Here is a 25,461-nt window from a genome sequence, read left to right as displayed (position 1 = left end):
GGATGATAAATTATTTTTGCTCCCCCTTTTGATAGGTTTGCGATGCAGTCTTCTGTGTCTTAACCATCACGTCATTACTTTTTCAGTCTGATCACTGCTGTGCCACACAGCTTTCTTGTTCCTATTCACTTTTGCTATCACATCTGATTTTTGCCATTACTCCTTTATAAATTGATATGAAAGGTGATTAACAACATGTACAGTATTCTTGCCTGGAGAATCCCATGAACAGAGAAGCCTGGCAGGCTACAGTCCATGGGGTCACAAGAGTCGAACCCAAGTTAGTGACTGAACCACCACCACCTCTGTGGGGCAGTCAACTGCCAGCGTTCAGGTTTCTCCTTGATTTCCTATTAGCTGCATAACCCTACAAGTTACTCCCCTCTGTGACTTGATTTACTTACCTATAAAATGGTGAGGACAATAATATCTATTGTAACTGTGCAGAGCTGAAAAACACTGGGAAGCTGGGACTTAATGAGCGTGTCACCAGGTGAGTCTTTCAGCCTTGGCTGTACCCAACCTCTCTTTTTATGTCAAACGGTCTGAATCAGTTTCTAGGTTTGGGATTTCTTGAAACATTTTCTTGTTTATAACCTTTCTTTCCACTGTCCCTCTCCTGTGACTTCTTGAACCTGTGGCCCATACTTGCTCTTTCCCACAACTCAGGGGAGCCTCCCTCAGGAAATTAGTCTTCCTGAGTCACTCAAGAGTCAAGAAAATCCTAAACTGTATGGTGCCAAAAAAGAAGAGAGATTTTACTTTTTTTTCACACCAGTGCTAACGTTCATGGGAAGTTGCAATTTTAAAGAGGAATTATCATGCTAAGATACAGAAAAATGAAGCAAAAATATCAAGTGATAACCTGAATCAGTATAACAAAAGGGATAATGAGGGAAATTATTGGAAACCAATGCCTAAATATCTGCAATAGATGTTTAAACTTGACCCACAAAATATGGGGTCTTCAGCCACTAAGATGTATACCAATCTTTGTAAGTGGATAAGGCTGAAACTGCTCACATTCTGCCAGTTGATGCTTGCATTGTACATCAAAGAGTTGATGAGGTCTAGGACTAAAGGTACTAGTTCCTTTATATATAAAAATACAAGGAAAGGGCCAACTAAAAATTGTACTTCTTTGACCTCTAAGCTGTCTAGTTCAGTGCATTTCCTAACTGCTTGTTTTTTTATTAATAATAATGCCATTATTTTTTTTAAACACATTTAAAAATGAAAACCACCTCCAGGGAATATTTATAATATAAATAATAAACAAGGGGGTAATAACTTGACAGTGGTAAAATATATTTTGTAGACAAATTACACATGTATTTGCTTAAAAAATTTGAAGAGAAAAAAGTAAAATTAAAGACAACAAATAGATGAGCAAAATCAAGAAAATTTTGTACACCATTGTAAGAACAAAGAACAAGTAAAGTTTGTTCAGATATATCACTAAATTCATACTTCGTATGTGTCCTGTCTGGGAATGGCTAACACACAGACAGGGGTCTCCAGTGAAAGTCTGCCAAGGGACAAATATTGGCAGAGGAAGATGTAACAAGACTAGTTAAAATGAAGATGTAACTCAGCTGGGTAGAAAAAATAACAACACACTTGTGCGTGCGTTACATGCAAAATACTGAAATATTCTTTCAGTATATGATGAGCTATGAGAATTCGAAACCCCTTTTCTGCCAAGAAGTTTGCACAACCAAGAAAGCAGGTGATGCTTGTGGTGACCTTGCTATTGAAAAGAGGTGAACAGCCTACAGCAACAACAGGATCTTGACACTGAAGTTTAAAATCTCTTATTGCAATCCTCTAAGCATTTAGCCCAATAAACTGCTACATTTGTCAATTAGACAGAAATAGCTCATTCAATCTGGCATAGGATAAAAAAGTAAAGAAAGTGAAAAGAAGCAAACAATGCAATAAAGGGTTTACATACTTGTCACTGCTTAGTTATAGTAGTCCAAACTGGCACAAAATGCAAGTTATATTATAAACCCTGATGTTTTCAGATGCAGACTATTTAGATTAATTTTATCCCTCTTTCCAGGTCTAAAAAATGGGTGGTAGCTCTTAGTTTATGTTAGTAAAACTGATAAACTCTATTTAAATGTCACATTTAATTTTTTTTTCTCTAAGGTGTGGTATTAAAGTGATTCTGAAGCTTGTCTACTATTAGAAGTGAATATAATTACAGTATTGCTCATAAATTAGTCATGTATTGTGTTTAATATTTGCAAAGCAATATATTAAGTGCATTAAGCAGTGTACTAAATGCAGTATGCAGTATATTTAGTTAAATACTAAGAAAGCAAAGTAAGATAGGTAATGCTATCATTATTTTGTGAAGTATAAAGCAGGCTTAAGGAGATCAGTTCAGTTCAGTTCAGTTCAGTAGCTCAGTTGTGTCCAACTCTTTGCAACCCTATGGACTGTAGCAAGCCAGCCTTCTCTGTCCATCACCAACTCCCAGAGCTTACTCAAACTCATATCCATTGAGTCAGTGATGCCATCCAACCATCTAATCCTCTGTCGTTCCCTTCTCCTGCCTTCAATCTTTCCCAGCATCAGGGTCTTTCCTAGTGAGTCAGTTCTTTGCACAAGGTGGCCAAAGTATTGTAGTTTTAGCTTCAGCATCAGTCCTTCCAATGAAGATTGAGGACTGATTTCCTTTAGGATAGACTGGTTGGATCTCCTTGCAGTACAAGGGAGTCTCAAGAATCTTCTCCAACACCACAGTTCAAAAGCATCAATTCTTCAGCACTCAGCCTTCTTTATAGTCCAACTCTCACATCCATACATGACTATTATTTAAAGATGCAGAGACTGGTAGGAAGTAGCACTCTGTTTGAATCTAACAACAGAGTAAAAAATAAAATCCACCATACTAATATTAAAGACTCTGAAAGTAAACCAACCATAACCTCACTTAAACATTTCCTGACACAGACATATGTTGTATTAAAATACAAATACATTTTATAGTATTGTGTCCACTGCCCTAGAGATACCTGAGTGGTAGAAAAAGTAAATCAGTTTCCAAGATCTTAAAGATTAAATTTTAAAATAAGTAATGCATATACTCACTACAATCATATATCATTTTGGCTTTAAACTTCTATAAATTTATCTATAGGATCACTGCTGAGACAAAGAGTAAGGGAGAGAGATTTGTGTGAGGATACACACAAGAAAAGCAAAGTATAGGAAGAGTAATTAATAAAATAACTTTTATTTTTCCTATTCTTAATTGTTCTGACAAGTCTGTTTAAAATAATAATAACTTGATGATTATAACTTTACAGCTTATGAATAAATAAAATTAATGATAACAATGATACAAGGGATGAGAGGATACAAGAGTAATAATCTATTATTCTATGGTATTTGCACTAGCTTGTGGAATGGCATAAAATTACTGTAAAGTCAGCATCGTATTACTGGAAAGTCAACCTGACTTTGTTGTAAAACATATTGCAAGTTCTATGACAACCATTTTTAAAAAAGTGGAAAGATTAAGATAATTCATATGCTAAAAAGGGTGAGAAAAATGAAATCATATAAAATTCTTAATTAGAAATACTGAACATTTAATGGAAAATAGAAAATACAATGAAAATACAGAAATGAAAAATATCATTAGTATTGAGTTTTAATAATACACCAATAAGAGAAGAAAAAAATGTGTGAGCTTGAAAACGAGTCAATGAAAGTGATTTGTTCTGAATCATGGTGAAAAATAACATGTATTAATAAATATAGCAAAACACTTGAAATCATTCAGGACAAAATTTTCTAAAGACATTGAAGGGCATTGGGGATTCCTTGGCTGTCTAGTGGTTAGGACTGCCTGCTTAAACTGCCTAGGGCTGAGTTTGATTTATGGTCAGAGAACTAAGATCCCACAAGCTGTTCAGCATGGCCAAATAACTAAAGAAATAAAAATAAAAAGAACAAAGATAATGAAGGGCATAAATCCAGAGAGGCAGCAAGTTCTGTGAACCCCAAGAAGGATGCATGAGTGCATGCTTAGTTCCTAAGTCGCATCCCACTCTTTGTGACTTTATGGACTGTAGCCCTCCAAGCTCCTCTGTCCATGGGATTTTTCAGGCAAGAATACTAGAGTGGATTGCCATTTCCTCCTCCAGGGCATCTTTCCAACCCAGGGGTGAAACCCATGTCTCCTGTGTCTTCTGTATTGGCAGGTGGATTTTTTTTTAACCACTGAACTACTTGGGAAGCACCCCCAAGAAGGATAAAAACAGATAAACATGAATTTTGCCCTGTGGAGAGCAAAATTCCTAAGAACCAAAAAACAAAACAAAACAAAAAACCCTTAAATTTGAAACATGAGTTTGTTAAACTTCTGCTTCTCATGCTCAGATTTTTAGTGAAATAGCATTGAACAGAAAATTAATTTGGAAAGACATAATAACAGTTTGGGGTCCTTCAACCTGCTTATAAATAGATCCTACTATTTATGCATATATCCTTTAATTTCTCTTCAGTGCAAAATATTTTAGATTGAGTAAGATACAGTACAAATAATATGACAAATACAAAATTCACACATTAAATATAAAGACACACTTTGGTGGCAAAAGGGTGCAAAAAGTTGTACTCTGTAAGCATGAGCCGAAGAAAATCTGATGAATATATCATAAACTAATTAAACTTTAACTTATGAAACCCTACTAGAGATGAGGATGTATAGTTTAAAATGATAACAATGTCAATTTGACAGTTAAGTATTTCAATTCTCAAATCATGTGCAACTAATAATATAGTTTTAAAGCATAAAAACAGATAGTATGAATTAATTAATGAAATGAATTAATGAATTAATGAAAACAGCAGAGTAGATACCTCCAAAGATCAGACCCCCATAGCATCACCAAGTGGAAGTGGCTTAGTCGTTCCCAACTCTTTGTGACCTCATGGACCGTAGTCCATGGAATTCTTGGGACAGAATACTGGAGTGGGTAGCCATCCCTTCTCCAGGGGGATCTTCCCAACCCAGGGATTGAACCCAGGCCTCCCGCACTGCAGGTGGATTCTTTACCAGTTGAGCCACCAGAGAAGCCACCAAAGAACTAAGCAAAATGTGCGAGAATCAAGTTTGACCAACAAAATGGTCAAAAGTTTACAACAATCCAAATAAAAAGCAGAGCCAAGAAAGAAAACAAACAAAAACTTAAGAGGTTTGTTCTGGGTCCCCTTAATGTTAGGGATAGGCAGTTCTTCTTTCCTGATGGCAGCCTCTATTATAAGCAACAAGATAACAAGCCACAGTTTCAGTCACAGATAAAGAGCAAACCCTGGTCTCTGAGCCCTGACTCTAAGCTCCTGGGAGAGAGATTCTGATTGACTCAGCTTTCTGAGTTGAGGAGACAAGAGTGGCTTCAACCCTGAGTGAATAAGTTGAGTACTTGGGAAGGGCCTCCTCACTGAAATCAGACTGTTAGACTGGGAGATATTCCTGTGGTGGATGTCCCTGTGGACATCCCAGAGAAATCTGATTGGTTAGATTCCCACAGAGAATCCTATACTATTCACAGGCAAAATAAATGCAAATCTTATTCCTTTTAATAGGACACATTGATGTAAAATATGGAAAGTCAACATATCTAGTACATAAAAGTATATCCTTCATTGTTATTTTTTTTCACAACTGACTATAATAGAAATTAACATTAAGAGGGAATTTCTGTTAAAGAGAAATTAGTTTTGTTAAAACAATATTCAATCCCCATCCTCATATATTTTAAAAAGTTGATCAGTGTGATGTCTAATACATTGTCCTTATTAGAACACAAAGCTAAAGCATTTATAAGGTATTCTTTTCACTTATTGTTTTCAGATCTCCTTTTTTTTAAATTAAAAAAAAATTTTTTTTTAGTTAGAAACCCAGGTAGCTCTAGTGTTAAAGAACCTGCCAGCTAATGCAGTAGACATAAAGCACTTGGGTTCCATTCCTAGGTTGAGAAGATCCACTGGAGGAGGGCATGGCAAGCCACTCTAGTATCTTGCCTGGAGAATCCCATGGACAGTGGAGCGTGATGGGCTACAGTCTATAGTCATAAATAGTTGGACACGACTGGGTCCACAATTGGGTCTACTGCAATATTTCACTAGAAGATACTTGCCAAATCTCTAGCTATAGCATTATAAATAGAGTTTGTTGACTAAAGAAAGATGTACAACTTGAGAGTTGTGAGTTAAGTTTTATTTGGGGCAAAATGAGGACTGCAGCCCAGGAAAGAGCATCTCAGATAGCTCCGAGAGGCTGCTCCAAAGCAGCAGTGGGGGAAAGTCAATATATAAGGTTTTGGTGAAGGGGGAGTTCAATATCATGAAGCACTCATTTTACAAAGGATTTCTTTGTTAGTCATGAGGATCTGATGTCACCTTGAAGGTATTTAGGCTTCTCTAGATATGAGGAGATGCAAGGACTGAGATCATAATATCTGTTCTTAAAAACATCCAACTACTTAAAGACCTGCCCCATGAGATTCCCTAGAGCACAGAGTGTCTCACTCCACCCTGAACTCCCTCAAGGGTTGTTGAAGGTCAACAGCTATAGCAGCGTGGGGTTCAATCTCCACAGTGGCAGATGGCAAATGCCTTTGTTGTTCAATCATTGGCAATGCTCTTGGTAAGCACCAATTTGTAGTCGACAAGTTCATAATTGGGAACTCTAACGGTCCTATTTGAAAAAATACAAAGACCTGAGAATTAGTATTTGCTTTGGGTACAAGAAAACCATGCAGAATAATATTGTTCCAGCAAGCTATCTCTATGTGACTGTATTAAATATGGAAGGAGTGAGAAAGTACACTTTCAATTTTTTCTGTAAGAAAAACCTCATCAAAAGAAGAAAAACAAGAGATGAGGGGGGTGGAGTAGAAGAGTCTGGAGTTAGGGAAAGGTGGTAGAACCCAGCCTGCCAGGATCCCCTGGCCTGCAAGAGGCTCAGCTTGGCCTTCAGGCGACCTGAAGTGGGGATGGGGGTCCAGGCGGAGTATGGGAGCTCCAGCCAGGATGACTAAGGCTTTTTGCAAGGACCCTCTGGGGAAGAAGGTCTGCATTAAATGCAATACTGATGACGCTGTCGGCAAACTTAGGAAGCTGACGATAGCCCAAACTGGCCCTGGACGGAACAATATCGTATTGAAGAAGTGGTACACGATTTTAAAGCACCACGTGTCTCTGGGGAACAATGAAATTCACAGTGGGATGAATCTGGAGCTTTATTACTAATAGAACAGAATTCTTTCTCCCTACCCTTCCCTCTCCTCCCACCTTCATCCCCCACATTAATATGGATGCTTGTTTTTGGAAACCATTGTTAATGAACATTCAAAGGCTAAAAAAAAAAAGAAGAAAAACAGGTATTGTTATTACTTCCCTGTAGATTTCTCAACCTCTTAGTGGCACAGCGGAAAAGAATCTGCCTATCAATAGAGGAGATGCAAGAGATGCAGGTTAGATCCCTGGGTGAGGAATAATCCCTGGAGTAGGAAATGGCAACCCACTCCAGTATTCTTGCCTGGAGAATCCCATGAACCAAGGAGACTGACTGGCTGCAGTCCATGGGATCATGAAGAGTTAGTCACAACTGAGGAACTAACACTTTCAATTTTAGAAAAGCTTTATCTAACAGTTAACATAAACTGTAAAAAAAAAAAAAACAAAAAACAAAACAAAAAAACACTTTTTATGTAAAAGGTATAACAAAACCAATCTTTACAAACACAGACATGTAAATGTCAGCTGAGGCTCAGAAGCTTTTGATAAATACAAATTATATCTTTTATGTTATTATTATTTCCAAAAATCAAGAAAGAACTCTAAATCAACCATAAAATGTAATTATTCTTGAATTTTATGACTGCTTTTTGTTCTATTTGAATGCTTACTTTTCAATTAAGTTATAAAAAAATAATTGTAGTGATTTTCAGGTGAGTTTAGCTCAGTCGCTCAGCCGTGTCCTACTCTTTGGGGCCCCATGAACCGCAACATGACAGACCTCCCTGTCCATCACCAGCTCCCAGAGTTTACTCAAACTCATGTACATTGAGTCGGTGATGCCATCCAAACATCTCATCCTCTGTCATCCCCTTCTCCTCCTGCCCTCAATATTTCCCAGCATCAGGGTCTTTTCAAATGAGTCAGCTCTTCTCATGAGGTGGCCGGAGTATTGGAGTTTCAACTTCAATATTAGTCCTTCCAATGAACACCCAGGACGGATTTCCTTTAGGATGGACAGGTTGGATCTCCTTACCGTCCAAGGGACTCTCCAGTACCCACTGCTTCTCCAATACCCACAGCTCAAAGGCATCAAATCTTTGGTGCTTGGCTTTCTTTATAGTCCAACTCTCTCATCCATACATGACTACTGGAAAAACCATAGCCTTGACAAGACGGACAATTGTTGACAAAGTAATGTCTCTGCTTTTTAATATGCTGTCTAGCTTGGTCATAACTTTCCTTCCAAGGAGTAAGCGTCTTTTAATTTCATAGCTGCAGTCACCACCTGCAGTGATTGTGGAGCCCCCCAAAATAGAGTCAGCCACTGTTTTCACTGTTTCCCCATCTATTTGTCATGAAGTGATGGGACCAGATGCCATGATCTTAGTTTTCAGAATGTTGAGATTTAAGCCAACTTTTTCACTCTCTTCTTTCACTTTCATCAACAGGCTCTTTAGTTCTTCTTCACTTTCTGCCATAAGGGTGGTGTCATCTGCATATCTAAGGTTATTGATGTTTCTCTTGGCAATCTGAATTCCAGCTTGTGCTTCCTCCAGCCCAGCGTTTCTCATGATGTACTCTGCATGTAAGTTAAATACACAGGATGACAATATTCCCCCTTGACATACTCCTTTTCTTATTTGGAACCAGTCTGTTGTTCCATGTCCAGTTCTAACTGTTGCTTCCTGACCTGCGTACAGTTTTCTCAAGAGACAGTTCAGGTGGTCTGGTATTCCCATCTTTTTCAGAATTTTCCACAGATTATTGTGATCCACTCAGTCAAAGGTTTTGGCCAAGTCAATAAAGCAGAAATAGATGTTTTTCTGGAACTCTCTTGCTTTTTTAATGATCCAGAGGATGTTGACAATTTGATCTCTGGTTCCTCTGGCTTTTCTAAAACCAGCTTGAACATCTGGAAGTTCACGGTTCATGTATTCCTGAAGCCTGGCTTGGAGAATTTTGAGCATTACTTTGCTTGCATGTGAGATGAGTGCAATTGTGTGGTGTTTTGAGCATTCTTTGCCATTGCCTTTCTTTGGGATTGGAATGAAAACTGACCTTTTCTAGTCTTGTGTCCACTGCACAGTTTTCCAAATTTGCTGACATATTGAGTGCAGCACTTGCATAGCTTCATATTTTAAGATTTGGAATATAGCTCAACTGGAATTCCATCACCTCTACTAGCTTTGTTCATAGTAATGCTTCCTAAGGCCCACTTTGACTTCACATTCCAGATGCCTGGCTTTAGGTGAGTGATCACACCGTCGTGATTAACTGGGTCATGAAGATCTTTTTTTGTATTGTTCTTCTGTGTATTCTTGCCATCTCCTATTAATATCTTCTGCTTCTGTTAGGTCCAGACCATTTCTATCCTTTATTGAGCCCATCTTTGCATGAAATATTCCCTTGGCAGCTCTAGTTTTCTTGAAGAGTTCTGTAGTCTTTCCCATTCTATTGTTTGCTTCTATTTATTTGCATTGATCGCTGAGGAAGTCTTTCTTATCTCTCCTTGCTATTCTTTGGAATGCAAATGGGCATTCAAATGGTTATGTCTTTCCTTTTCTTATAGAACTTCTTCATCTTTGGCTGCAAAGAATATAATGAATCTGATTTTGGTGTTGACCATCTGGTGATGTCCATGTGTAGAGTCTTTTCTCTTGTGTAGTCATTTTACTGAACACAATTTATGCAATGTGGATTAACACCCTATTAGCAGCAACTCTAGGGGCTCAAATGAGAAAGAATCTGCTTGTAGTGCAGGAGATCTGGGTTTGATCCCTGGGTTAGGAATATGCTCTGGAGAAGAGAATGGCAACGCACATGAGTATTCTAGCCTGGAGTATCCCATGGAGAGAGGAGCCTGGTGGGCTATGGTTCACAGGGTTGAAAAGAGTTGGATGAAACTGAGTGAATATTGGCAGCATCACTTGAACTAGGAAACCACAGAAATTAAAATATGACTATTATTGGAATATATCCTGTAAGAAAGCATACTTGAATGGTTATTAAAGATGTTCATGAGATATTGAACAATTGTAAATATCTTTAAAAGGTATGAATAGCACATCTTTCAACAACTAACATATTTTTTAAATGATGCAAAAGGCCCATATGCAATACTACAAAATGCACCCCTGAACAAGCCCAGTGATATTTTAGGTTTATTAACATTTGAACCAATTACTCCCACTTTTAGTCCATTAGCTTTTGATTCTAGACCTGAGGCCTGTAGATATTCATTAATCTAATAGCATAAAATAAATCTTTTCCCCTAGATCCTTCCTACTCCTCCCCACTCCTCTCAACTCCTGTCCCCAAAGGGAGTATCCTTTCCATTAAAGCTAAGTGATTCCTAACTTCCTCTGACTGTGGCTATATTTCAATAAGTGGCTGACAGTAATAGCAAAATGATGTGAAGGAAGTAGCCTATCATAGTAACCTCCTAGTTATCTAATCTATAGTACTCAGTTTCTACCACTTATCTATTCAAACAAAAGAAACAAATCAATCCACAATATAATTGCCTTTCTCTGACTATCATCTATTTTGTTAGCCTTTACAGAATGGTAAGCATTCATCCAAAGATTATATACTGTAATGGAATAGGGTGAAGCACTATTATTTATCATATTTCACAGGTTAACCAGTGATCCTCATTCACAAATCTATCCCATAACTATTTATAGGAATAGCAGATTAGTGCAGAGGAAATTTCACTTCTAATTAATCTTCATATGTGAAGACTGGTGTTCTCATGAGGACAATGAAGTTTGCTACTTAAATTTGGGCAGAAAATGGTAAATAAGAATTTTTTTCTAGTCATACTTCAAAAATTATATTTTCTGCTTGTATAGATTTAGGTGAGAAAAATATTTTCTTAACATTTTGGAGACAATATGTTATCTCATTTTGGTATAGTCTCTTTATAAAAGATATTTTAAAAAACAATAAACAGTATTTTTCTTTTGATAGCTTATTTTGTATTATTAATTAATTTTAATAATAGCAATGTTTCTTGCAGTTCTGACTAAATAAGATCATTTAAAATTTTATTGTGACAGAAAGTCAGCTGATTGAATGGTTTGCTTACTCTATATAGGCCTAGTTACTATCATTGTCATTGGAGATGCAAAGATAAATATAATGCAACACTTGCATATGAGGAGCTTAGTATTGACAGTTCAGCATCACTGTGTGTGAGTGTGTGCGCTAGTTGCTCAGTCATGTCTGACTTTTTGCAACCCACCAGACTCCTCTGTCCTTGGGATTCTCCAGCCAAGAATACTGGAATGGGTTGCCATTGCCTTTTCCAGGGGATCGTCCCGACCCAGGGATTGAACCTGGGTCCCTTGCGTTGCAGGCAGGTTCTTTACCATATGAGTCACCAGGGAAGCACCCAGCATCATCTGGGTCCCACACGAATCCACTGCAGAGTCTAAGTAATGTTGCTTTTTTATGAGCTCATATAGATCCTGTGTCTTTTCATCAAAGCACTTATCTCAGCTGACAATTATAAATTTGTTAACATGATTATCTAATTACTATCAGTTTTGACCCATACATTACATGAGTTCAAGACCACTTTTGTTACCTATTGTTCCCAGAAGTGCACAGAATAATGGATATTTTTAAATACTCATGAAATATTTATTGAATGAATTGATGATATAGAATAATATATACGAGGGCCCAAGTGTCCAATCAACTTCACCTCATGAGCAAGAGAGCTACAAAAATTCAGTGTAGATCTATTTCTTTGTTGATATTATTGTTAAAATCTGAAAAGCAAAATAAAAATAAAATGAAGTGTGCAATTAACTTAAATAGCCAATGTATTATGATGATTAGCATTAAAAACATTAGAAACTATAATTTTAAACTCATGTTTTCTTTAGAAGAAGCTTATTCCATTTTTTTCAGAAATGACATAAAAGAAACCCATTTTCTTGACTTTTATAATATTGATTATTCCAGTTAAGGTTAACAGACAATGAGGTGTGTGTGTTTCTGTGTGTGTGTTCAGTCGCTCAGTCATGTCTGACTTTTTAGAAGCTCATGGACTGTAGCCTTCCAGGCTTCTCTGTTCATGAAAGTTTTCAAACTGGAGTGGGTTGCCATTTTTACCCCAGGGGATCTTCCCTACCCAGGGATCAAACTCACCTCTCCTCCATCTCCTGCAATGGGAGGTGGATTCTTTATCACTATGCCACCTGAAACAATGAGATATACCATATGAATCCATTCTCCCAATAACTGAAAATCACTTTGTTAAAACAAACAGCAAAAGTGATAATTGCTTATTTCTAAATATATATTTATTTTTTAATAATTCAATATTTTTATAGACATTCTGGGGAGGTATGATGAATAAATATCATTATTGTTGTGAACAGTTACACAGCATTTTAGTCTTCTAATCTATATGGCTTTAGCTGGTCATGTCTCCCAAATATCCTTTTGAAGATAGATATCTTAGATAATTGAGGCATGAAAGATAGAAAAATAGATGATAACTAGATAGATAAAGATAGTCATTTTTAGGTATACTTATTGACTATGCCAAAGGCTTTGACTGAGTGAATCACAATAAACTGTGGAAAATTCTGAAAGAGATGGGAATATTAGGCCCACCTCTTGAGAAACCTATATGCAGGTCAGGAAGCAACAGTTAGAGCTGGACGGGGAACCATAGACTGGTTCCAAATAGGAAAAGGAGTACGTCAAGGCTGTATATTGTCACCCTGCTTATTTAACTTATATGCAGAGTACATCATGAGAAATGCTGGGCTGGAAGAAGCACAAGCTGGAATCAAGATTGCTGGGAGAAACATCAATAACCTCAGCTATTCAGATGACACCACACTTATGACAGAAGGTGAAGAGGAACTAAAGAGCCTCTTGATGAAAGTGAAAGAGGAGAGTGAAAAAGTTGGCTTAAAGTTCAACATTCAGAAAACTAAGATCATGGCATCTGGCCCCATCACTTCATGGGAAATAGGTGGGGAAACAGTGGAAGCAGTGTCAGACTTTATTTCTGGGGCTCCAAAATCACTGCAGATGGTGACTGCAGCCATGAAATTAAAAGACGCTTACTCCTTGGATGGAAAGTTATGACCAAACTAGATAGCATATTAAAAGGTAGAGACAATACTTTGTCAACAAAGGTCCATCTAGTCAAGACTATGGTTTTTCCAGTGGTCATGCATGGATGTGAGAGTTGGACTGTGAAGAAAGCTGAGCACCAAAAAATTGATGCTTTTGAACTACGGTTTTGAAGAAGACTCTTGAGAGTCCCTTGGACTGCAAGGAGATCCAACCAGTCCATCCTAAAGGAGATCAGTCCTTGTTGTTCATTGGAAAGACTGATGCTGAAGCTGAAACTCCAATACTTTGGCCACATTATGCAAAGAATTGACTCCTTGGAAAAGACCCTGATGATGGGAGGGATTGGGGGCAGGAGGAGAAGGGGATGACAGAGGATGAGATGGCTGGATGGCATCACCGACTCGATGGACACGAGTTTGAGTAAACTCCAGGAGTTGGTGATGGACAGGGAGGCCTGGCATGCTGTGATTCATGGGGTCACAAAGAATCGGACACAACTGAGTGACTGAACTGAACTGAACTGATAGCTATATTCACATCATTAGGTAAAAGATTGTAACAGTTTCTTTTTGGAGGTGGCTGGAAAACTTGATTGTTTTGTAGTCATGCTCATGACTATTTTTGATGCATCATTTTTCAAAAGCAATTATGCTATGCTTGATGCATATATAAAACCAAGGCATTAAATTGGAAATAAATTTAAAATATGTGTGATATTAACATGTGAAATAAAATACTATTTTAAGATCAATCAATAAATGACAAGTGAAATATGAGCAAACTAGATGCACAGGCAATTCACAAAAGAAAAGCAATAAAACTGAAACTAAAGCAATAAAAATGTTTGATTTTAATACTAGTAAAGCAAAGAGATATATTTTGCCTCCAGATTGTAAAAGATTAGAATGAAGTATATTATTTAGTGTTATTTATAGTGCATTGTCACATGGAAGTATCTGAACACACTAGAATTTTATATAAAAAATAAAAACCATAGATTATTCAGTTGTGCAATTCTATTTCTTGGATGAAATCAATATATACTGTCAACATACAATGAACTCACCTCTGAGCAATGTATAAGGAGAAATAGAACCATCAGTGTTATTAATTATATGGCATACTTTACAGCCACATTATTATAAAATGTTATTATAAAATGTTATATTATAAAATATTATAAAATACAGCCAGATTATTATAAAATAATCTAATGCTACTAATTATATGAAGTTTTTAAGATCCATATAATTAATGCTAACAAGTACCACAAATAATATTAGACAATATTAAATGGAAGCATGCCAACACAATGTAATATTAAGAGTATGTTCAGTGCTTTGCAGGTATTCTAAATAAAATATTCCTACATAGGCATGTGAACATTATTCATTTGGTAACTTGAACTGAGTTTATGACAGCTGGTTGAATTATAAATTATTTATATTTTTCTTACAGTTTTTCTTTATTTTCTAAGTATTTTATAATGAACATGTATCACTTTCACAATAAGGAAAATATGGTATTTTAAACTAAACAATGGATTGTAGCCCTAGAAGCAGATATCTAGCCTTATTTCATTAATACATTTTCATGGTTCATGTTAGGTGATACAGAAAAAATTGAGTAAGTTTTAATAGGAGAAATGGCTCATGGAGAAGCAGGGTACCAAAAGGAGAATAAATGTCATCTATTTTGATTTTGCCTACAGCTTGAACTATCACTATCTCAGAATCTATTATTGCTCTTGAATTAATATTTCCAAGTTGAACTCAAAATTAACAGGGATTTAATTAAGAAATATTCCTTTACTTTAAGTGAATTTAAATCTCTCCAAATCATTATTTTTAATCTACTTAACAAATATTATGAACTTAGCTAGATTTATTCTGATTTCCTTGAGGTTTGTGCTTTGCTTAGTCGCTCTGAGACCCGGTGGACCAGAGCCTGCCAGGCTCCTCTGACCATGGGGACCCTCCAGGCAAGAGCACTGGAATGGGTTGTCACTCCCTCCTTCAGGGGAATCTTTCCAATCCAAGAATTGAACCCAGGTTTCCCTTATTACAGGCAGATTCTTTACCATCTGAGCTACAAGGGAAACCCCCTTTGAGGTATAAAATACTCTAAATATTTTAAGGGGCCAATTCTCAAGAAAAGTTTCAAAGGACAGGAAATAAGTTCACTATTAACTTATAAGCTAGAAATAAATAATTTTATACTTTCAGATGGCCTAGAAGAGAACACATTGGAAAGAACTTGGGAAGTAACATGCATTTTACACGGAGGGTAAATCAGATTTTCTTGTGGCAGTGAAACTGATAACAAGGACACAGTCAACAAGGCACTATGGCTAGATAGCATTTTAAAAGGGGAAAATTGTAGGATGTGATTGACATGTTTAAACTAAACATGAAAATTATGAGAACGGTACAACTATGGCATAAGTTTAGACACTATGAGTAAAAAAAGGATACCTTACAGAGTTAGAGATTATATTCAACATTTTTTCAGTACTGTAAAACACCACCCCACCATATGTCAGTTCAGCTCAGTTCCTCAGTCGTGTCTGACTTTGTGACCCAGTGGACTGCAGCACGCCAGGCTCCCCTGTCCTTCACCAACTCCCAGAGCTTGCTCAAACTCATGTCCATCGAGTCAGTGATGCCATCCAGCCATCTCATCCTCTGTTGTCTCCGTCTCCTCCTGCCTTCAATCTTTCCCAGCAGCAGCGTATTTTTCAATGAGTAAGTTCTTCACATCAGGTGGCCAAAGTATAGGAATTCCGCTTCAGCGTCAGTCCTTCCAATGAATATTCAGCACTGATTTCCTTTAGAATGGACTGGTTGAACCTCCTTGCTGTCCAAGGGACGCTCAAGAGTCTTCTCCCAACACCACAGTTAAAAAGCATCAATTCTTCAGTGCTCAGCTTTCTTTATGGTCCAACTCTCACATCCACACATGACCAAGGGAAAAACCATAGCTTTGACTAGATGGACCTTTGTTGGCAAAATAATGTCTCTGATTTTTAATATGCTCCCTAGATTTGTCATAGCTTTTCTTCCAAGGAACAAGCATCTTTTAATTTCATGGCTGCATGTTACCATCTGCAGTGATTTGGAGCCCAAGAACCCAAAAGCCCACTGTTTCCACTATTTCCCCATCTATTTGCCATGAAGTGATGGGACCAGATGCCATGATCTTCATTTTTTAAATGTTGAGTTTCAAGCCAGCTTTTTCACTCTCCTCTTTCACTTTCATCAAGAGGTTCTTCAGTTCCTCTTTGCTTTCTGCTATAAGGGTGGTGTCATCTACAAATCAGGTTATTGATATTTCTCCCAGAAACCTTGATATATATTTTATAAAATAATGAATAGCACTCATCTTCTTTAAAAGCTGTTGTTTCCAGTTGGGCTACTTTGTATGCCAGGAAATCTTTCATGTGTCAGTATAGGAGCTCAATAAATGATGGCTGCCTCTGACCTTTTCCCCAATAGACCTCCTCACCTCCACCCCTCTCCTCTCCCTCTCACACTCACAGATACATTCCACACTTGTTTACTTCCAAATTCATCTTATATTGTTGTGCTTTTAAATGATGTGCTCTTTCATGCTTAGACATATGGCATATTATCATTGTAATTATTATAATAATAATACACTATACATTTTATTTATTTTTAATTACTCTCAACTAATGAAAGTTATATGCGACATGGATCTTGTTTGTTTTAGACAACATACTACAAACTCATTAAACAAGTATTGCAAATAGCATAAAACTCTAAACATATCACAAAAAAGGAGGTCATATTACAGTTAATGGAGAGTTCACAGGAGTGGTTTTTACTTCATTTAACAAAATGGACATTGTGCAGTTTAAGATTTTTATCAACAACAAAAATGTATAACAGGATTTTTATAAATATTTATTCCAAGATTAATTTATGCATGCTTAACAGAAGCAAGAATGTCTTACTATCTTGAATAGATTTCAAAATAGATTTGTCTTCTGCTTTCCCATTTAGTTGCATATGTTACTAATGCTGTTAATACTATGCCTTTCATAGCATGCCTTTAATGGCCTGTAAGATGGGAACTTAAAACAAAAAGATGGGAAATGAAAAGAGAAAAGAAAAGACAAAATGGCACATTTGTCAGCCTGCTGGGAAATCAACAAGAAGAAATCTGAGCCGTAAAATTCACACTTCAGAAGATACAGCCCTCCTTGAGGACTACCAATCATGAAAATAAAAATGCATTTGTTTCTGATAGGAGAAATGAAAGTCATGACCAACTAAATGCTGAATAGAAAAATGATACATTTTAAAACTTTGCAAAAATTTCATGGGCAAGTTCTTAGATGCAAAATAAAGGTATTGGGTGAAAAGAAAAATTATTTTTTAATTTACCTTCATGAGAGAGATAGAAAAATGTAGGGACAAAGTATAGGTTAGGCAATAAAATTTTCCCAATTGAAAAGGACAGTATAAAACTCAAATTTTTACTTTTCTTGAAACTCAGTATTAATGTAATGCATACTCTTACCATGAAAAGAAACTGAATAGGGAAATTTTCTGTAATTAGAATAAATACTGAAAAATCAACATAATGTTCTTAATATCCCCAAGATTTTCTTCATTTAACCAAGGGGGGGAAAAAAAAACTTGAGAAATTATTTTCCATATGGATGGTAATAAAGATAGTTAATTAGGAAGACTGAGCACTGTGCATCATTTGTCAAGCCTGTACCTAACTGATAAAAGGAAACTCTATTTCAAAATTTTAATACACTAAATCTTATCTATTAATTGGAACATTATATTTTATTCATAAGAGATATATTCAGAAACAACATTTTAAGAAACATTAAAACAGGAAGGGTAATAAAATATCTTTATTCTTCTTTCTTTCTATGTGTATAGTTGACTGTCTTATCCATGTCAGTCACCTCCTGCAGTTCCTAAGATCAAGTACAATTAAATATAGGTGAATACAAATAATAATAAACATTTTTCTTTCATCATATTTTCATTGGTAAAAGAAAACTGAACTTGCAAGACTTAGAGAAAGAACTTATGGTTGCCAGGGGGCAGGAAATGGAGGAAAGAGATAGGGAGTTTAGGATCAACATGTTGTTGTTGAGTCTCTAAGTAGTGTCTGACACTTTGCAACCCCATGGATTGCAGCACTCCAGACTCCCCTGTCCTTCACTATCTCCCTGGAGCTTGCTCAAACTCATGTCCGTTGAGTTGGTCATGCTATCTGACCATCTCATCCTCAGTCATGCCCTTCTCCTTTTGCCTTCAATCCTTCCCAGCATCAGGGGCTTTTTCAGTGAATCAGCTCTTTGCATCAGGTGGGCAAAGTATTTGAGTTTCAGTTTCAGAAATAAGCCGTCCAATGAATATTGAGGGTTGATTTCCTCTAGGATTGACTGGTTTGATCTCCTTGGAGTCCAAGGGACTCAGAAGAGTCTTCTCCAGCACAATTCGAAAGCATCAATTCTTTGGTTTTCAACCTTCTTTATATACATATGTACACATTGTATATTGACATGTAGATGTGCACACTGCTATATTTAGAGTGGATCACCAACAAGGTCCTGCTGTATAGAACAGGGAAATTTGATCAATGTAATATGGCAGCCTGATGGGAGGGTAATGTAGGGGGAGAATCGATATGTGAATAAATGTGGCTGAGTCTCTTTGCTGTCCACCTGAAACTATCACAACCTTGTTAATTGGCTATACTACAATATAAAATAAAAAGTTTAAAAAAAAAGAGTGAAAAGACAAACTGAACATGTAAGAGCATGGGCAGTTTACATTCAGATTCATTGTTGTTAATAAAGAAAATATCAGATTTACAACAACAGAAAAGGCAAATGAGGCTTATGTAATCAAGGAGTTCTTTAGGGAGACTTCCTTCACATTACAATGGCTGACTCCACGCTCCCAATGGAGGGGGCCTGGGTTCTCTCCCTGATCAGGGAATTAGATACCCCATGTTGCAACTAAAGATCCTGCATGCTACAACTAAAACATGACTCAGTCAAATAAATAAATAAGCATTTAAAAAAAGAAGTTTTTTAGAAAAAATGCACTTCAATTTATACATTCAAAATCAGTGAGATAAAATCAATATACAAAATATTGGTTTTTGGCAAGATAAATACTGTGTATATTTCTCATGAATGTGTTAAAAAATTCTTGTTTTAGTAGGACTTCTTTATAATCATTAAAAACCATAAATGATATAATTTTGAATAGATTTGTATGTGGTATTAGTGTAATAAATATTTTTCTCCACTTCTTCCATGGCTGTGAAGATGAAGTAATACATGTAAAAGAACTTTGTTTTATATTTTGCTCCTTTATGATTTAAGTAAACCCTATATAATATTAAGGTCTTCCCTGTAACTCAAACGGTAAAGAATCTGCCTGAATGTAGCGTTAGAATAAAATGGGATGGGTACATTCTATTGACACATCCAGAAAAAATTTTGAAATTCAAATTTTCTGCTCTTTAGCTTGAAAGTGTTAGTTGCTTAGTTGTGTCTGACTGTGTGCAACCCCATGGGCTTTAGCCTTCCAGGCTCCTCCAATCATGGAAACCTCCAGGAAAGAATACTGAAGCAGTCTGCCATTCCCTTTTCCAAGGGATCTTCCAAACCCAGGGATTGAACCCAGGTCTCCTACATTGCAGACAAATTCTTTACCATCTGAGCTACCAGGGAAGCTTGTTTTTTACCTTACAGAATTCAGTTTCCTTAAGAATTAGCAAAACCTGGTTAAAAAAAGAAATAAAGAAAAGAAAAGCATTCCCACAAGGATATGAACTTGACGATTTTGTATTTACATATTTTATCATTTCTTTCTCAAGTCAAGCTGGAAGTTAGCTAACCAAGTGGCATTAACCACGAGACTTTTCTGAAAAAAACAGTAATAACACTAATTTATTTTTGAGCTCTAATCATTAAAGTTTTAAAATTCGCAAAGCAGGTATTTTATTTGTTGAGAAAATATTCTTCAGAAACTATTTAAATCAATGTCCCATCAAGTCCTTCTGCCAAATTTTGTAACACTGGGTATAGCTGAAAATAACTCATCAACTAAGTTTATAAATAGGGAGGGATACAGTGCTATAACTTCTATTCCTATCTCTTGCTCCCTTTTAAGATAGCTAATAGTTTAAGTTGGATTAGTAATAACAGGGCTTAGTTGACAGTGGCAAAATGAAATTTGTTAGGCAAAATGATTGTCATTCATGATGGTTATGAAGTAGAAAAATAAGTTGTTAATTTTCATGTGAGGCAGAGTGACACAAACAGAAATTTTCTTAAAGATAAAGTGTTTTTTTTTTATATATTAATGGCTTGCCATGTTATTCATGGTTAACACTACCAATTCTTTTTGTAAAAGGTACCACTCAAAGGCTAAAATTTAGGGAACAAGCATCTTTGAATAGATGAACTGCTGCTGGTGTTGCTAAGTTGCTTCAGTCGTGTCCGACTCTGTGCAACCCCATAGACGGCAGCCCACCAGGCTACCCCGTTCCTGGGATTCTCCAGGCAAGAACACTGGAGTGGGTTGTCATTTCCTTCTCCAATGCATGAAAGTGAAAAGTGAAAGTGAAGTCGCTCAGTCGTGTCCGACTCTTAGAAACCCCATGGACTGCAGCCTACCAGGCTCCTCCACCCATGGGATCTTCCAGGTAAGAGTGCTGGAGCGGGGTACCATTGCCTTCTCCAGAATAGATGAACAATTGCTTCCAAATGTTAGGTAGGCCTAATTTACGACGTTCTATCTTGATTTTCTCTTTTATATTTCAGACGAATTTCTCTTAGTTTACATGGTTTGAATATTTATGAATATATTTCCTTTATAATATAAAAATGAAGCAACAGTATATGATTCATAATTGAATAAACCCAACCTACACACTCAGCAATGATTAAAGCAGAGTTAGCTGCAGCATTCTGTATCGGTATGCTTCTATAACCAATCTCGTCTGTGTAGAACTATCAGATTACTTTTCAACATATGTTAATGAAGCACTGTAAAATTTATCATGTACTGGTTTAAATAGAACAATAAAATATGCATCACTTTATGTAAATCACCAAGCAATTTTTTTCTTGTTGGTTTCTATATAGCATTTTGAGTAACAAAGTCAGCTAAAAGTCAAATTAAAGACTATATTATTTATAGAAGCGAGAAATAAAAACTGGATCTAATTGCCCTACTGTGGCAATGCTAAACCCATAAGATAAGAATTTACTTTGGAGAAGTTTATTTTGCTTCAGAAAGCCAGGGATTTGCAAATTAAGATAGAATCTATTTTCTAAGGCTGTTTTCTTTTCTTAGTTATAATTTAGTATAAATAATTATACTTTATTTTCCTTTTTAGCAAATGAATCACTTTCCTACCATTTCAGCAGCCAACCTTTCAACAAACTGCTTAAAGATTGTCCACGTTTGTCAGCCCACCAGCTTCACCATCATTAACCCTGTCTGATTTTATGCCAAGCTGCCACTTTTCTTCAGCTTGTATAAGTACAGTTTGAACCACGACATCTCTTCTCTCATTGCAAATACCTATGTAACAAGTGGGAGGATCCAACCTGTCATGTTTTGTCAAGTTGTATAAAATGTGAATTTAGAAGTGACTTGTGAGAATTTATCACTATCACCAGCAAAACGGTTCAGATTCAAATGAAGGCAATTTATTACTCTCAAAAGCAATTTGTTCATTTCTCTTTTCCATCCTCCACTCTGCATCCTCCCTCTCTCTTTTCTTTCTTTCCTTTTTTCATCTTTCTTTCATTTTTCTTTTTCTTCTTCTTATATTCATGTCTTATTTTCTCATTTTTTAAAAGTACAGATTTATTTTGATAAAAATATTAGAGATGTTACTAGTTTTCCATGTGTGGTAGAGATATTAGGCTTCTTTATAGATAAGCTTTTACTTTTTTTAAATGAGTCATTTTAAATACAAATATTAACTAAATGACTGTCACAGGCATTATGTGGAGCTGAGACTCAGAGGACATTATTTCCTCTTTCTTTCATTTTATTTCTCCTCCAACTAGTTACATTACAACATAGTTAGATTACAGTGAAAAAACTATACTTCATTGGTAAGAAATTATAAATATTTACATCTAAAGTTCAGTTCAGTCACTCAGTCATGTCCAATCATGCGACCCTATGAACTGCGGCACTCCAGGCCTCCCTGTCCATCACCAACTCCTGGAGTTTATCCAAACTCATGTCCATTGAGTCGGTGATGCCATCTAGCCATCTCATCCTCTGTCGTCCCCTTCTCCTCCTGCCCTCAATCTTTCCCAACATCAGGGTCTTTTCAAATGAGTCAGCTCTTCTCATCAGGGGGCCAACATCTAAAGTAGTTAAATGTAAAAAATGCTTGCATGCAAATAAAGTAAGTTTTTAAAATTCATGTGTGTGTGTATATCTCCTATAGATGCTGATTTATTGTTGTGAAACTTCCTTCATTTAATTTATGCATTAATGTTTTTGATAAATATCAGTACTGGGAGTTGACCTACTGCTTGCCAGTGCCTATGCTAGGTTCTGGGATATGAGAATGAAACATTCTCTGCTATAGTGCACCTCTGAATTTAATGGAGATTCTTAATAATAGATGAATTGTGTAATTAAGGAATTTAGTGCTGTCATAGAAATATGCAAGTATATTTCTGAGGGAATAGAAGAAGGGCATCTGTCACAGATTGAAGAGTCAAAAAAATCTACCAGTGAATAGCCAGTTGAGGATATTGAGAAATTTTATTCATTGTCATATCATTAGTGCTGTGTGATTATGCATACACCCTATTATTATAATCCTGCAGTAAATTTACTTCTGTGTGGACATTTGAAAGGATAGCAAAAATGATCCAAGTGGAATAAAAGTTGGGAGAGACATTATTGGCAGTGGGAAGGACTGTGCAAAGCATGGACTTCCAAGAGTATTAGGGAATTTGATTGAAGATTTGACAAAAGGGAAGGAATGAAAGAGATGAAGTTAGATAGCATTGAAATCATGAGGGGCCTTCTGTAAGGAATTTGGATTTTATTAAAAAAGCTGTCTGCACCATTGAAGGACTTCAAATTGCTGACTAATTTTCTTAAGACTCAGATTTATTTCCCTCAGGCCTTGAGTACATAATGATTTGCATGGTCGCTGTAATGATATTCTGGGCACCGTATAAATTCAAGTTCATAGATGTCAATGAGTAATATCCCTGTTAATGATGACACTATCAAAAGCATGTGTATCTGATTTACAGCGACATTCAAAAGACTTATTGTTGAATAATGAGACACTATTTAAAGTGGAATAGAAGTGGAGAGAAAAGTTAATGTAAGTCACCGAAGGATTTAGAGATCAAAGAGGAAGCATATTGAAGTCTCTTTGCACTAACTAGTGTCCAAGTCTTTGATGATAGGTATTAAAAGACTTAACTTTCATTATGGATGAGTAAAAGGCTATTTTTTCTTTCTAAAAGCATGCACAATCTAGTAAAATAAAACAGGAAAGTTAAAATTTTCACAAGACCATTTCATTATATGCAAATCTGTATCAATCTCACAAACTTGTCAAACAGTTCAAACTATGCAAATTTATACATATTTATACATAGAGAGAGGGACAGAGAATCAATGTGATAAGTATCTTGTCTGTGCTACTTGTTTTCAATTTGGGGGAAAAAGAAATAAGATATTTCACTATGTCTTAGAAAAATAACATAATACAGTATAATTTTCAAGCTTAAACTAAATATTAATCACATTTTATCCAGAACCATCAGCTCTCAAAAAATGTACAAGCATATCTTATTTATGTACTGATGGTTGTTGTACTGATCAACATCATTCAAGATACTGCCTATAGGTTTCAGATAAAATATGAGTTATGTGTCAATCTCTAAATACAAGGAAACCAGTTTTAATTATATGCACTGATATTCTTGATTAACTAAATTATAATACTCAATACACTCTATACTTTAAACATCAAAATGGCACTGTTTAAGAATGCTGCTCACTGAAAGGATTTTGAATGTGCATTAATGCTAAACTGTAAAAGAAATTTATGAAAGCATGCAAGAACCATTAAAAATAATTGAATTTAAAGTAATTCAATGCTCAGAATGTTCTCCCACAAACAAGTAAACAAGTATACATAGAAAAACAAAACAAACCTAAGTCTTAATAGATTATCACTTGAGGAAGCCATGCCAAGACATAGAAAGTACTAACTCAATTGTTTCAGAATTCTTGAAATGAAGCTAATAAATCCACTGGAAGAAACATATTAAATGAGAAAGAAAGGAGAGCAAGAAATTTTCAATAAACAATTGTTCCTGGTTACTGTTTCCTCTCACTTAGACAACTAAATCAAGTTGGTTTTCATTTTCCTTGTTTCCTTCAATATATCACCATACAATTATCAAAATGATCCATCTAAAGCTCAAGTATGATCATGTCACTCCCTTTTGAAAAATATTTTTCTTTTCTTATGTAAGAAGTAAACTTAATATTATTTTTGTGACACGAGACACTTTCCATAATCCTGTTTGTGTTCAGTATTCCAGCCTCAACTTACTCCATAGACCACCTGGATGTTTACATTCCAGTGACTTTGAATCATGTATATTTCTCTGCATTTGAAGATATGTCTAGCCTTTGAGACTGTTCATTCAATTCACTTAGCTTGGATCTTTCTGTGTTCATTCCACTCATCCTTTGAGACTCGCTTTAAACATCAACATCTCAAAGCATCTTCCATGGCAGTCTGAAGTAAAGCCAGGACCAAAATCTGTTTTATAATTACTATAAAGTGTGCTCTTATAGATTGGGATGTGAGATTTTCATGGCACTATTTTTTTTCTTTCTCTTCTCATCTCCTTTTTTCATCTGTTCCTCTTTCTTCAGATCATCCTCCTCCTTCTTGCAATCCTTTCATACAATACAGAGTCTTCTACATATTAGGTGCTCAATAAATGTTTGTGGAAGAAATTGATTTGGTAAACTAAGAAAAAATAATGTATATCATGGTGTGTAGATT

At 36.0% G+C, this 25,461-nt stretch overlaps 1 long non-coding RNA gene and 1 pseudogene across 1 annotated transcript in view; one reads left to right on the top strand and one right to left on the bottom strand.

The window, feature by feature from the left end:
- Nucleotides 1–4,928, bottom strand: part of LOC110144884 (uncharacterized) — a 52,070-nt gene extending 47,142 nt beyond the window's left edge. The window contains exon 1 of the long non-coding RNA XR_002316000.2: nucleotides 4,882–4,928. This is a non-coding gene — a long non-coding RNA (uncharacterized lncRNA). The remainder of the gene's footprint in view (nucleotides 1–4,881) is intronic.
- Nucleotides 4,929–7,056: 2,128 nt separating this feature from the next.
- On the top strand, nucleotides 7,057–7,275 carry LOC110144885 (ubiquitin-like protein 5 pseudogene; annotated as a pseudogene).
- Nucleotides 7,276–25,461: the final 18,186 nt, after the last annotated feature.

The sequence above is a fragment of the Odocoileus virginianus genome, chromosome 30 (genome assembly GCF_023699985.2).
Source record: "Odocoileus virginianus isolate 20LAN1187 ecotype Illinois chromosome 30, Ovbor_1.2, whole genome shotgun sequence".
NCBI classification, from domain to species: domain Eukaryota; kingdom Metazoa; phylum Chordata; class Mammalia; order Artiodactyla; family Cervidae; genus Odocoileus; species Odocoileus virginianus.
The sequence above is the reverse complement of the archived record's forward strand: the minus strand, read 5'-3'. Positions and strand labels throughout refer to the sequence as shown.